Genomic DNA, 14,061 nt, shown 5'->3' with positions numbered 1-14,061 from the left:
GCGCCCCGCGCCAAAGCGAGACTGCAAGGGCGGCTTTCGGCCGCCGCTGGGGGGGGAGAAGAAGAAAAATCGGGCGTGGCCGGGCGCGGCAAACTAAGGATGCGTCAGGCGTTCTCTTGGTTCGCGAGGCACAGCTGACGGCGCGGGCGGGCGGGCGGTTCAAAGTAGGCCGAAGCCCCGTGTCCCCCCGGACGGGGACGCGGGGGAGCTGGGACGGCGCGAAGGGTCGGACTGGTCCCAGTCACACAATTACAAACATGGGGCAGGCTGGGAGGGACCGCGTGGGTCATCTGGTCCCACCTCCCTGCTCTAGCAGGGTCATTCCAGAGCACACAGCACAGAATTGTGTCCAGCCAATTCTGGAGTATCTCCAGGGAGAGAGACTTCACAGCCTCTCTGGGCAATCTGCTCCAGTGCTCGGTCACTGCACAGTAAGGAAGTTCTTCCTCATGTTCAGGTGGGACATCAGTTTCTGCCGTTGCTTCGTGTCCTGTTGCTGGGAACCACCAAGCAGAGCCTGCTCCATCCTCCAAGCATCCCATCTTCATACACTGATACAGTTGATGAGCTCCCCTCTCAGTTGTCTCTTCTTGAGGCTGAACAGGCCCAGCTCCCTCAGTCTTTTTTCTCGAGAGAGATTCTCCAGTCCCTTGATCAACTTTGTAGCTCCCTGCTGGACCCTGATTGCTGCTGGAATAACACATTAGGCTGTTGGCATGGTCTGGGGAGCATAATTGTGTTTGGACCAGGCTAAGCTTTGGCTGCAGCTGCTCCTTTTAATCAAGTCTGTTACATTTGGATGCCATGGCCGGCCAGAGCATAAATTCATTATTTCTGGCTGCACGGGTGCTGATCTGTGAAGTGCTGCTGTGGCCTTTGAAGCTGCTTTTAAAGCATAGACACTAATAAAAGGCCACTGGATAACTTAATTCCCCAAAAGCCGGGACATATGTCTGTAGGGAAATTAAAGTTCTGTATCCCTGCTCCCCGATTAAGGACAATTAGTCCCTGTGCTATCACAGCTTCTGAAAGAAGGGTCGGGGACACAACGGGAGAGGCACCTGGGGGTTCTGCTCAGGGAGTGTTCTGCCAGCTGTGACCTCCATCCATTGGTACCCAGGGAAATAGTGCTGCGCTACATATGTATTAAAGAAAAGCCGGGGAAAATACTATTCCAAACATTACAAAATTGTGTTACTGAGAAACTTAAACGCTAAATAGATTAGCAAAGTTAATGTGCTTCTAGTTTTATAGGTCTTTCTCTACAGGACAGTTGCACTGTGGATTCTGTGATGCTGCTGACCCACTCTGGCACCTGGTTCCCATCAGCACTGACAGTCCTGGGCCAACACCCTCCTGAGGAAACCTGCAGTCCCTGAGACACAGGTCCCTGAGACACAGGCACCACTCCACACTGCTAATGTATCTGCATTTTTTAATTACTTCATTGCACTGGTTTACATCCTTCTTGAAAGATGGCTTTGTTGCTTGTCTTAAATGTAAGCAGGGCAGGCTGCTGCTGCAAAAAATGTTCAGCTTCTCCCTTAAAGCATTTCTTTGGGAGGGTGATTACAGCAGGCAGGAATATAGTTTATATTCTGTTTATAGTACACTTCCTACTTCTCACCCCTACCCCATGGCAAAGGCGAGAGGCAGCTTGTCCAGCTCCTCCTCCTGACCATGTTTTGGGGTAAAGCCCCTCCACTTTCCCTTCTCTTCTGCAAATTTTTGCCTCATATGGTGCCCACGCTTGCATGTTTCTGTTTAACTTGAATCATGTATTTCCACCACTTGCTGGGGATTTTACCTGCCTAGAACAGGGCTTTTGTATCTCTGGCAAATTCCATATGGAAACACGGCCTCACATCTCGTGCAGTTTGTAGAGAAAGGGCCCAACATGCTCTACCCTGTACAGTCACAGAGAATCTCTTCCCTCTGTGTGTAACAAGTCCAGTGCAGCCAGGACAGGCTGGGATCAGCAGTGCACGTGGATCATCTGCACAGCTCAGGCAGAGTGTGGGACATGTCCCTCAGGCCTGGCTCTGCACCCAGCAGTGCCATCAGGGTGCTCTGCAGCTTTGGGGGAATTGCTTTCTATAGCCAGCACAGGACTGGAGCTACTGCTGCTGGACTAGTCCTTGTCCAGGGACCTTAGGAAGGTGACCAAAGTCCACCTTTTCCTTCAGAGAAAAAAAAAAAACATGTCTGGGAAATCCCAGACATACGGTAACTCCAGTTAATTTGGTGGGATTGTGGTGGTGTTGCAGTATCATGAATATTCAGTACTATAAATTGGTATGTTATATTAAGATATATACAGATTCTATTTATATGTGAAACATACTGTGCCTGAAAGTACTGAATACACTGATCTGAATTTCCTTGAAAGTGACATCTTTTTTCTATTTTTGACCAGCTTCAGTTTAAATATATGCAGATGTTTCTTAGTTGTACTCAGACTGCTGTTTCTGTTGAGCTCTGAGTGGGGAAGACCAGGGGGCACCAGAAGGAAAGCTGGCTGAAGGAGAACAGCTCTCTTACTGAGGAGCCTGATAACCTTACTTCTATTTCACACGTGAGGAGACTCCAAGCTACCTTGCTTATGAGGCAGAGTGCATGTAAGTACAAACCTGTCATGGCATTGATTTGTCAAATATCAGTCTGACAGTTCTGCTTACTCTGCATTTTCCTCCCTCCCGCTGCTCTCTGTGTATCTTTAGGACACAAACCACGTCTCCTTTCCGGCTGGATAGTGCTTATCCCTCTTGATCATTGCTTTGGACGTGGCAGGAGCTGATGATACTGCTTGAGACAAGCCATACAACTACATTTGTAGTGACTTTTGTGTTGGAAGGGATTTGCTGTTCTGCTTGAAGGAACAGTAGCAGTGAACCTGCTGACATGGATGGAGGTAGATGGATGTGGGAATCCCTAGGACTGCTGCTCCTCTTTACAGCACAAACCTAGGTCATCCAAGCGCAAAAACAAGGAAAAACTGGCGAACGAGGTGAACAAGCAAAGGAATCTAGGTCTACCTTGACAACAGGATGTTAAATTAATTTTCTTGATATAAATGACCAAGGGGTACATGTATTGAAACCTATTTGGCATCCAGAACTTCCCCTTGCTTGAACTGCAGCACTGCTTGTGCAAGGCACACAGGATCAGACCGACAATGCCGAGCTCGGATTATAGTATTACAGTTGTATTCATGGCTAAGAACCCAGTGTAATACTCTGAACAACTCCTTCTCTGCTGAGCAGAGGGCAGCTGCAAGAGTCAATATCGTCTTGTCTTTTGTATTTTAATTATATTCTCCTCAGCAACAAAATCACTGTAAGGAAGAGAGAAAGTGTATTCTGTCTTTTACATAATGATGCGACTAAAAAAAGGTCAACTGGTTGGTGAATACTAATGAGGGTATCTAAAATGGGTTGTGTTCACTGTGCTCAAAAGCAGATAAATACAAACATTGATTGTCTTCTTTTAACGTTTATTAAAAACCAAAGATGCTTTTGTTAGTATGGCAAATGCAAAAGTACTGTAGGAAAAATGTAATAGCTTTTAGGAATGCAAGATAATGTCAGAGGGATAATAGTCTTTAATGTATATCTCAGGTGATACATTTAACCCATTAAATCTCTTGTTATGCAGGATAGTTCCCACCATCATGAAACACAGAGAGCTCCTCTGCTGCTCTTGTTCTGTATTAGTATTTTGACAAGATGCCAGAAGGCAAAAAGCTCCTGAGAACTGTTTGAAAATAGAGCAAAAGAATGGAAGTTGCTAAGAAAAAAGAATTAAATTATCAATGTCTCCTGAAAGCATGAATATAAATATTTTAAATGCATTTAAAGCACTTGAATTTAGGTTGAAATTATCTTTAAGTATTTTTTTTCTAATATGCACCAAACCACTTTATCTAAAAACCCCAAATATTGATATGATTGCAATAATGAAAATATGATAAACCACCCCTTCATTTCAAGCAATGAGATTGTAGATAGAAGGAGCTGTCACTGTGGTGGTTATTAGTGGATTTGTATCTTCCTGGAGGAAAGCTCGGCTGAATTTGCAGTCAGGGGAAGTGTTACCATGAACTTTGCAGTAGCACCCAAAGCAGAACGAGCAGAGGGTGTGGAGCGGCAAGGACCTTGTGGGAAGGAGTGGAGGGATGCACAGAGTCCCTGCTGAGCTAATTGGGGGTGGCTTCCAGTGGTTGAAACATGTGTGACTGCTGGATGTAAGGACTGAAACCTCCCCCCAGCTCTGACTTTGCCAAACTCCTGTCCCACAGTAGGGAACACTTCACTGTCACTGCAGATCTTCCTTCACCGTGGGACTCACAGCAGGTTTCATACAAACCTCTAGAGAAATACCTACAAATACCCAACCTGGATTTGATTTTAATAATTGTAATTAAACAAGCAAGGTGAACAGGGCACATATATCAAAACAGGGGGAAAGTAAAAAGGGGGGGGGGGAAGCGCCTTTTGTTTCTCTAGAACATCTGGGCAAAAAGCCAGGCTCCACCAAAGTCATTGGCAAAACTCCCATTAACTTCAGTTGGGCAAAGCTTTCACTCCTGACCCCAGCAAAACTAACTGTAGGAAAAGGTGGCTAGTTCCTTATTTAAGTTTTTGCATTTCATTTGGCTTACAATCCAAGAAGAAAAATGGCAGAACCAAATAAACTGCTTTTGAACTGGTGTTTGGACGCATGAGAGCAGGAGAAGTGCATTCAGAGTTACATTTGGAGCTCCCTCAGCCTGGATGCAGGTGAGAAATTCCTAGTGGCTGGAGGAGGTTGTTTTTGAGGTAGGTGTGGAGGGCTGGATAGCATATCCCTGCAGGGAACGTGGCAACCACAAGCCCAAATCCCCGAGGCCGAGTACAAATGTCAGGCCCTGTCAGTATGGCAATATAACTCTATCAGCAACCTTCCTCACATGGATTCAGTTACACCAAAAATCTGTTTCCTGTTATAGCTGTTTCATTTCTATACAACTATACTCTCCACTTGCCTCAGGTTTTACCTGTTTATCCTTTTTTGTCTTACAACAACCACCTGTTACTGTGCTTGATCAGATCAAATGCACTGCAACAGCACATTTAAATTCTAAACTTTTGTCAGGAAAGCCTGAATTGAAACCTTTCCTGAAGTAAGGGAAGTTAACTTTTCTTTCCCTCCAGGTATCATTCCAGCTGCCAAAAGAGAAGCTATAGTCTTTCAGGTGGGAGTGTAAATGAGACAAGTGAGGTATGTAAGCCTGGGGAAATGAAATCTGGATTTACATGTACACATTACACTTGAATTTGTTTAAAAATTCCTCTTCCCATTAATTGTAAGAGTAGACTTAAAACACACTTTTCGTTTCAAGTAAAAAATTATTTTTTTTCCTTAAGGCGCTATTTTCTTTTACAGTCTTCAAATTCCATTTAAGTCTTTATAATTTTCCTCCCCAAAGAGTGATGGAAGGTGGTATGCAGTGATGGTATGGTACAGGAGTTGTATAAAAATAGTGTGTGACCCAGCCACAGAGCTGCTAATTGCCACTCTCATCAGTGAACATGACCAGCCTTGCTTCACTTGCTTTTTTCTATCGTGATCCTTTTTTCCTGAGTGGGCTGAGGAAATGAGTCACATCCAAAACAAGAGGGATAAAAATATTATGAGGAATTACCTTCTCCATACAGCCAAGGCCTTTGGTTAAATATTTTTATTTGGCTCTATACACAAAGAAAAAAGTTTACACATTAGAGAGGGAGCGATAAGCAATTAGTTACACAGTATCTAAGGATGTATAAAAACCTATAGACAGTTTATACAGCTGGGTAGGTGCTTTGTAAATTGCAAGTACAGCACTAAGGCCTATGACAGGATAAGTAACTGGATTAAGCTGTTATCAGCAATATTTCTAGGTAAATTAGTGCTTAATAGCATTTTTTTGTGTGTTTCACCACTGCTAATGGGCAAATCAAGTTCTAATTAAAACAGGAAAATAGGCTGATGCACCAAAACAGATCTGTGAGAGGGAAGGAAAAGTAAGGTGATGAGATAAAGTAATTTAAGTCAAAACTAACCCATCTTAATTGGTTTTACAATACTTTCACAATTTCAAGCGCTGTGATAAAACACCCTTTACTGAGATTGATTAAAGTGTTTTTTAAACTAAGGAAAAGTACAATCAGAATTAATTGCTGGTTTGGCCAACACAGCAGTTAACGTGTGATGTTTGCACAGCCCTCAGCTGGGGCTGGGGGAGAAAATCGGGCACTGACTCACGCCCAGGCTCAGGGAGTATCAGCTAATCGCTATCCACGGGAGCAGCTCCCTCTGTCCATCCTCCCGCTGCTCCACACGTGTGAGCGATTTTGAATTTGCATTACAGTAAACACACTACACCTGTAGTACTCATGATGGAAGGCCGGTGGGAAGCCTTTAACTGCGGCACGGAATTCTCAGGCGCCCAGTGAGAGGACTGGGTCGGCTTCTCTATTTTTGTTTAACAAACTTGAGCTGCTCTCCCCGCCCCGCATCCTCCGCGGGCAGAGCGGAGCGGCCGCGGCCGCCCGTAGCCCGCCGTGTCCAGGTGAGCCGCGGGGCAGGTGTCTGGGGGGGCTTCCCGGCCCTCTGGAGCCCTCCGGTAGCAGCCGCCCTCCCGGTTTTCCAGCGGGGCGGACCGCGAGGCGCTGCCCCCGCCTTGTGGCACCTCCGGAGCTCCCGGCTCCAGCCGCAGGGCGGGACGGGGCCGAGCGTGCCCGGCCCGCCGCGGGAGGAGCGGCCCCGCTGGGATCGGCTCCACCTGCGGGGGCGGCGGCGGAGCGGGACGGGACCGCCCGCCGGTGGGGGCGAGCCCGGGACAGCTGGGAGAGGTGAGGAGCGGAGCCCGGGAGCGCTGCAACATGGCCTCCTCCTCTTCCTCCTCCTCCTCCTCCTCCTCCTCCTCGCGTCCCGCGGGACGGGCCGGCAGGGACCAGGTGAGCGCGCAGCCCTCGGGCGGGGGGACAGCGGCGGTGCGGTGCCCGCAGCTCCTTCTGTTTTTCTTCCTTTTCTCTCCCTCCTCCTCCTCGCCGCTCCCGGGCTGCGAGCGGCGGCCCCGACGGCGGCCCGTCTGGAGGGAAGCGGGGCGGTTCTGCCCCCCAGCCCCAGGGCTGGAGCCAGGAGCGCCTTTCCCAGCCCCTGCTCGGCCGGGAGAGCCGCGCTGCTCTGCCCCTCCCGATGGCAGAAACGTCTCCCAAAACAACACGCGACCCCACGGTAACACCTCCCCTCCGTGCCGGGAATGAGGCGGTTCGAGGCCCTGGTGCGTGCATGCGCTTCGCGTGTCTGCCTTGCGGGTGTTTCACACCTCGGTCGTGAAGCAGCGATGTGCTCGCGGGACGGAGGCTGAGGCTCCGCCGTGCCTACCTGGCACCGCACCCGGGTGTGCGGGTCGCAGCTGGGCGCCGTGAGGGCTCACACCTGGGCACTTGTGGGGCTGCGAAGGGGCGTCCGCAGCAAACCACCTTCGGCGTCGCTTTCGCCTGCAGCAGGGCGGGTACGGAGAAGATGCTGTTGAAGGCTTCATTTCACCACGGCACAAGCGGCCACAGGAGTTGTTTTTCTCCCTGGTCCTCCCTCCCCTGCCGTGGTTAGACCTAGGCCACAGGGTCAGGTGAAGGAGCTTTGCTGCCATGGTCTGTGTCCCGTAGGTATTTGATGTGACCTCTTTGTTTATTGCTCTCACAAATGCTGCCTTGTGTGAGGAGGGAGCCGACTGATCCGGCATTCTTCCCGCTGAACACAAATGGCATAATCCATTTTAACTGTGAAGACTTGTGTTCTCAGGGCAAAGAAAGAGCACATTTTGGTCTATTACACAATGCCCGACCAGTAAAATGACACTTCTCTCAGTAGAAGTAAGTTTTGGGAATAGGGATTGGGAAAGTATGATAACTGAATTACCTTTTTTTTTTCTTCTTTTTTTTTTTTTTTTTTTTGGGCTATATGCCAGAATTCCTGAAACTAAAACTGAAAGCTCTTAAGATTAAAGCTATAATTAATCAAGGCTGAATAAGCTTTATCCTTTGGTTTTTTTTGGTTTTTTTTTGGTGAAGTTGGTATTTTTCAAATCATGAAATTTTCCTGCTTTTAACACTGGTTTTGCTACTACTTGAAACACTTAACTGGACAGAGAAGATGGAATATTATCTCTCTCACTGTAGATTGTTGTTTCTCATATTTCTCCCTCAAATCTGTCCAGTGTTCATGCTTTGAAATGGAATGTAAATTAACACCCCAGGAGGACTGATCAGCTAGAAATAAATCACTGCTCTGGAAGTCAGGCCCTCTAAGTTCTGGCCCAGCAACCTGCTGTTCCCCCTGCCAAACACTTCTTCATTCCATGAGCCCTGTGTTTGAAGGAGAGCTCCTAGAACATGAAGGCTGCACTTCTTGCTGTGGTGTCAGTGCTCTGGGCATTTTTACCTTTCTTTCAACAGTCATCTCAAGGATAAAGGGAGACAATGTTACCTCGTGTGTCCACAAAGTGGGCAGCTTGCAGACTTATTCTCTGAAAGGTTTGGAACCTACCTGGGTTGGAATTGTTGAGTTCTTAAGGAAGGTGATTTTCTAAATCTCCAAGTTGTGCATGTTACATCTTAGGCTTGGAGTAACCTTAGAACTAGTGGGGAGGCTCAAATTTGTCCTCTCTGGACTCTGATCCTTCAGTCAAGAGTAGAGAATTTCCCATTGCTTTGGGAAGAGTGTTGGGTCAAGCTCTAAACTTTCAGAGTGTGTTTTTGTGTGGTGGTGTGTAAGATGCTCAGCTTGTGACATACTGTTAACGTTCAGTGTTTTTAGTGAGTTCCTTACAAAAATCTCTTCTGCCACCATAAATCTCGCTCTGATTTCTGTGGGAATTTACTAATGCTCGTTGCTTGATTCTGTTACAGTTGATACTGTGCTACTGTACGCTTTTGCTCTCTTGCCAGAGGAGGATGTTGGGGATTTTTATTACTGAAAAAACTATCACCTCTTTCAGCTTTTCGAGATACTAACTTATTGGCTATGTGCTTGGTTTTGGAGATAATGATATCTGTTATAATGCAGTAATTTGCAAATTCATGTGAATAACTGTGTGTGGCTAATTGATTTCCTTTCTTAAAAAAAAAATTCTATTTACAATTTTTCCTTTGTAGAAGGAGTCAAAATTCTTAATGACGTGAGAACGAAAATAACTTAATCAAGGTTTTTTATATTCCTATACTACTTTGCTGTTGATTATTAGGATGGCTGTTTGCTCTTTATTTCACTTCAGTGTTTTCTAAAATGTTTCGTTCACAAGTTTTTGTCTTTTAAAAAGTGATAGGAAGAGTAGAATGCGCTTTCTTGTTTTAGTTCTTTAGTTGTGACAGGTCTTGGCCTCAACACTATGACTACTATTAAAGTCAATGCCTAGAAGTTAATTATGCTTGTAGGTCACTGAGAGTGCTGTGTTTTGTTCTGGAGTGTTTATATTTGGTCAGTTTAAGGTACTGAAAATATGGGGATTGTCTATGGCTTGTAAGAGATCTGACTTTGAATTTCAGAAATGAGAGACTTTTATACTTCTTGACACTTAAATTAAAACTGGAGTGTTTGTGGGAAGAGAGAGGAGACTGGTCTTGTTGTGCAGGGAAGAAAAAAAACCCCAAACTGTGTTCAAATATGAAAGCCATGTTGTTATCACATAACAAAAATAATTTACTGTCAAAGTAGAAAACTTATTTCACTGAATAAGCTTTTAAGTGTGATCTGTAAGACCACAAGTCCAATCACAGCTGCTCTGAAAAACAATAATAAAAGTAAATTTTCTTCAGTCATTGAAAACTTTGGGGAAAATGGCAGTTCTGCAGTTAAAAACTCCTAACAACCCCCCTCCCCAGTCCTCTGCCTGTGTAACAGGCAGATCATACTCAGATCACACTATCTGAGTCTCAGTTCTAGCCAGTTGTTCAGTATGGGCAAATTCCTGCCCCTGCTGTTTGTTCTAATTTTATCCTATATTTTTATCAACTTAACTTTTGCTTTTTTTTTTCCCCTTCCCCTCCAAGTCCTTGGAGTTCTCTTCTTACTCTCAAAATTGAGTGCTCTTGACATCATGTAAAAACTGTCGAGGTACTAATCCAGTGGTTGATTACCCATTAAAAGTTACTTTGGCCCCTCTATGTTGTCTGGAGTGTATTTCCCATGTATATTAGGTTTTGTGATAAGCTGTTGACAATGGGACTTGTGATCCTGCTGGCATGGCTCTTGGAATGACAAAATAAGACCTGGCATGTTGCATTAATTGTGAGAAAAGCATGGTTTTACAATCTTTAATCAGGCAAAGTTTCATTAGCTCCTTGAGGGAGTTTGACAACGACTTGGCCCAAAGAAGCTTTTCTTATTTTTTTATTTTTTTTTTAAACAGCTGGGAGCACTTGTTACCTTTTAATAGAGAAGCAGAGTGATGTAGAACTGGGGGCATGAGGGTAGTATTTTGTACTTCTGTGGGTTTTATGCTTGAGTTCTGACATGGGTAGCATTAAATAGCTGTTTACAATGCTGATGTGTCTAAGAAGGAGAGTTTTGAAATTTGAATTTTCTGAAACAAATCCTTTGAAATAGTTTTAAACATACTTTCTCTTTTATGTGATAAAGCTAGTTTGGATTCCATTCCTTTCTTAGCTGAAAAACTTGGGAAATTGGACAAAAGTGGGAAAGAAAATGTTGCTTTCTCTTTTTATTTTTTTTTAATCTAGGGAGGAGAGGGAAAAACAGTAACTCAGAACTGTTACTCTCTCATCTTTAGGAGTTAAGAAATGTCAAAACTCTGCTCCTTTCTTGATAACTTGCATGTACTGCCTGATGGTTGGTGCTGATAGCTCTTGCTCTCAGCTGTTCAATTACATCAGTGTGCACATAAAACACAGAGAAAATAATAGCAGCTTACACTGTGTGTTTCTGCTGCCCTTGCCACAGGATGCAGTCTGGCTGTGGAGACAGTGACAGGCTCTTAACTCCAAAGAGAAAGAAGAGGACAGCAAAGAAAAGTGCTTCAATAAAGTATTTAGTAGTGTGATTGTGAGATTCCGAGACACCTTGCTCTGCTTGTGCCAGTCATTGCCTCATTGTTCGTGTGGTGGTTGTGTACTTTTAGAGTCTTGCCCAGTTTTAGTAGGTTCTTGAGCAAAACCTGTTCTGTTTAGTCTTGGAGTAGTGGCTGCTCTTCCATCTACACTACCCTGGAATATCCTACAGAAATGAGTCTAGCATTAGCTACTTCATTATATTGTAATTTCTTCAATTAAATCAATTTTAAACTTCAGTTCCCACTGACTTGTTGAAGAGCAAAAGGTACCCTATTTCCTTTAGTTGCTTCTGAAAATTCAGCAAGTTATTCTCCTCCAAGGGCATACTGAGGTTGGTGCCCTTCAGGAGAGAAGCTGTTCAGACTTTCCATATAATATCTGAAGTATGCATCATGACTTTATCAGTAGGTGCTATTGATTCTATCTGATCACAACTTAGAAAATGTTATGAGCTAATGAAAGGAGTCCTGCATAGCTGCAGTGTGAGGGTTTCCTTTTGCCCTGTGTGCAAGTGCTAGAGCAAGACCTGGCTGAGTTTCTGCACTGGCTTGCTGTTAGTACCTTAAACAGGTTGTGATGACAGCTCCTTTTAGTAGGAGAGACTTAAGTAGCATTCTGCAATGACAGGAGTTGATAGCGTATGAAAATCATATAAGAGCTGGTTTCTTACCAGAGTCTTCATGGAGACTTGATTTTAGGTTTTGTAACCACTGTGATACAGTATCTGTTTTGGAAAATACTTTTAAAGCAATATCAATGAAGGTATTTTTCAGATGACATGCTGATGTAAGCTAGTTTTATGATCTTTGCATGCTGTTGTTACTAGTACTATATTGTGTGTGTGTTGCAAAGAAAGGAAAATGGATATTTTAGCACCCATGACAATTAGTTTCCTCTGTGAAAAAGCAGAAATCAGCAAAGTTATCAATGACCACGCTCTGGCCTACTAACTAGCAGAACAGAGCACAGAATATTCTGAGTTGGAGGGGAGAAGTTTTTCTGCTATTATTTTTGTGGAGTCAGAATTTCTGCCTGTTCATATATGATGGTGATGATGTAGGTGGTGAGGAATTACTTAACACTAGGAAGATGTTCAAGCAGCTGTCTCCATTTTTCTGAATTTGAAATTCAGAAGTCTGAAGTCCTCTGAGGTGGGAAACCTCCATTTTCATTGAAACAGTATTCAAATGACTCTAACTTGTTTTTGCCTCAGCTTACTAATCTGTGGTTTTTTGTTGCATGTGTCTTATCATAAAAGATTATCTGCTTTTCTGTTTCTTGTCCTCATTTTTTTTTTTTGGTGTGTGTACGTGAGAGGGATTTTATTTAATTTCTCTTTTCCACCCTGTAATTTCAGACTTTTTTTCTCTCACTCTAATGGTTTAGTGCAGCCTTGGGCAACAGAGCAGTTTCTGTTTCCTCAAAACACCTGTTCAGCTTTAGGTCAAAGAAAATTCATCCTGAATTTGCTGCACTTACTGTGCAAAGAATTCCCAGTCACACCACAGAACAGATCTGATAATGCTGAAAAATTATAATTAGTTTTAAGCTTTTCTCACTGAGATAATTTGGTCTGTATGTGAACCCACGGTGGTTTTGAAAGCACTAAAGTCAGGCTTTTGTAATGGAAAAGCAACACTCTGCCTGTGGGAGAGGTCAGCAGCAGAATCATAGAATCAGCTGGGTTGGAAAGGACCTCTGAGATCATCAAGTCCAACCCTTGATCCACCACCACTGTGGTTACCAGACCATGTCACTAAGTGCCACATCCAGTCTCTTCTTAAAAACCTCCAGGGATTGATGTGTAGTGTTTGTTGAGGCAGTTGGGTGAGGAGGTAAAGAATGAGTTGTGCATGGGAAGGGGGATGTATGCAAGGTCAAGTGATGTGATATGCTCTTTAAATTTTATCTTTGTGGTATAATAGAAGACTAGAAACTTAACAGAAAAGGTTAGTCAGCTGGTCTTCTGTTCTGACAATCAATGCTGCATTCAGGGAGAGAAAAAAGGCTTCTAAAGGTGAGTCATCCAATTATAGGTATAAGTATTCCACAGTATTAAAAAGTAACAGTAGTAACATATAGTAGTAATCATATGATGGGTGTTAACGAACTTGGCCAAACCAGAAAGAACTGTAGTGACTTTACAATAACCTTTCAAGGAAAAAGCGATAGGAATGAATAAATTTAGTAACTTTTTCAAAACTTATAAATAATTCATTACTTATCCTCCAGCTCTTCTGTAAAGGCAAAAAAATTGTCAACTGGAAAAACAAGGAACTCAGTATGAGTTTTGTATTTTAGTTAAAAAGATAAACTACATGGTGTGTTTAATTTTGGTGAGTTTGGTTTTCACTTGTTTTTGTAGGTATCTTAGGCCAATTCTAATTGACTATCATCAGAGATTAGAGTTAAGGCACAGTAATGGTGTTATTGCCCCATATCTCTATTCATACGACTCCTTTGTGTAATATCTGAGGTACATAAACTGGTACATGTATCACCCAGAACTGTGGAGCAAGTTGTCTTTAAGGTGTGGTAAGGTAGTCAAAGATGGAAGATACTCTTAATAGCCTCTTACAACACTTCACCTGAGAACATTACATGCACACAGACTTGCCCTCTTGAAGCTGTGGAAAATTTTAGGCATAATAGCTACTAAGAGGTTGTGTTTGAATTTCATTGGGCTTTAATTTGGTAAAAGTAGTGACTTGTTGTGCCACTGTGCAGGTGAACAATCCATAAGTGTGATTCAATGTTTTAAATCTCCGATGGCAAACCATTTTCCTTTTGTATTCCTCTCTACATCTTGATTCTGCTTGCTCCTCTTCACAGAATGCTGCAGGGAGAGCATGTATGCATGTGTCTGAGAAGGTAAATAATTTCACAGGTCATGACTCTGCAAATGCATGAGGCAGCCTTGCTCTGGGATAGGAGCCTCTGCTTGAAACTAGTTAGAGTGAATAAG

The 14,061-nt window shown here is 43.9% G+C and overlaps 1 long non-coding RNA gene across 1 annotated transcript; it reads left to right on the top strand.

Annotated features, from left to right (window-relative positions):
- Positions 1-42: 42 nt before the first annotated feature.
- Positions 43-3,772, top strand: LOC127476837 (uncharacterized). Its single transcript, XR_007906739.1, has 3 exons — positions 43-1,422; positions 2,417-2,618; positions 2,721-3,772. It is a non-coding gene; the product is annotated as an uncharacterized LOC127476837 (long non-coding RNA).
- The last annotated feature ends 10,289 nt before the right edge of the window (positions 3,773-14,061 follow it).

Source organism: Manacus candei, unplaced genomic scaffold (genome assembly GCF_025592945.1).
Source record: "Manacus candei isolate 608988 ecotype Guabito, Panama unplaced genomic scaffold, ASM2559294v1 h1tg000050l, whole genome shotgun sequence".
In the NCBI taxonomy this organism is placed as follows: domain Eukaryota; kingdom Metazoa; phylum Chordata; class Aves; order Passeriformes; family Pipridae; genus Manacus; species Manacus candei.
The sequence above is the reverse complement of the archived record's forward strand: the minus strand, read 5'-3'. Positions and strand labels throughout refer to the sequence as shown.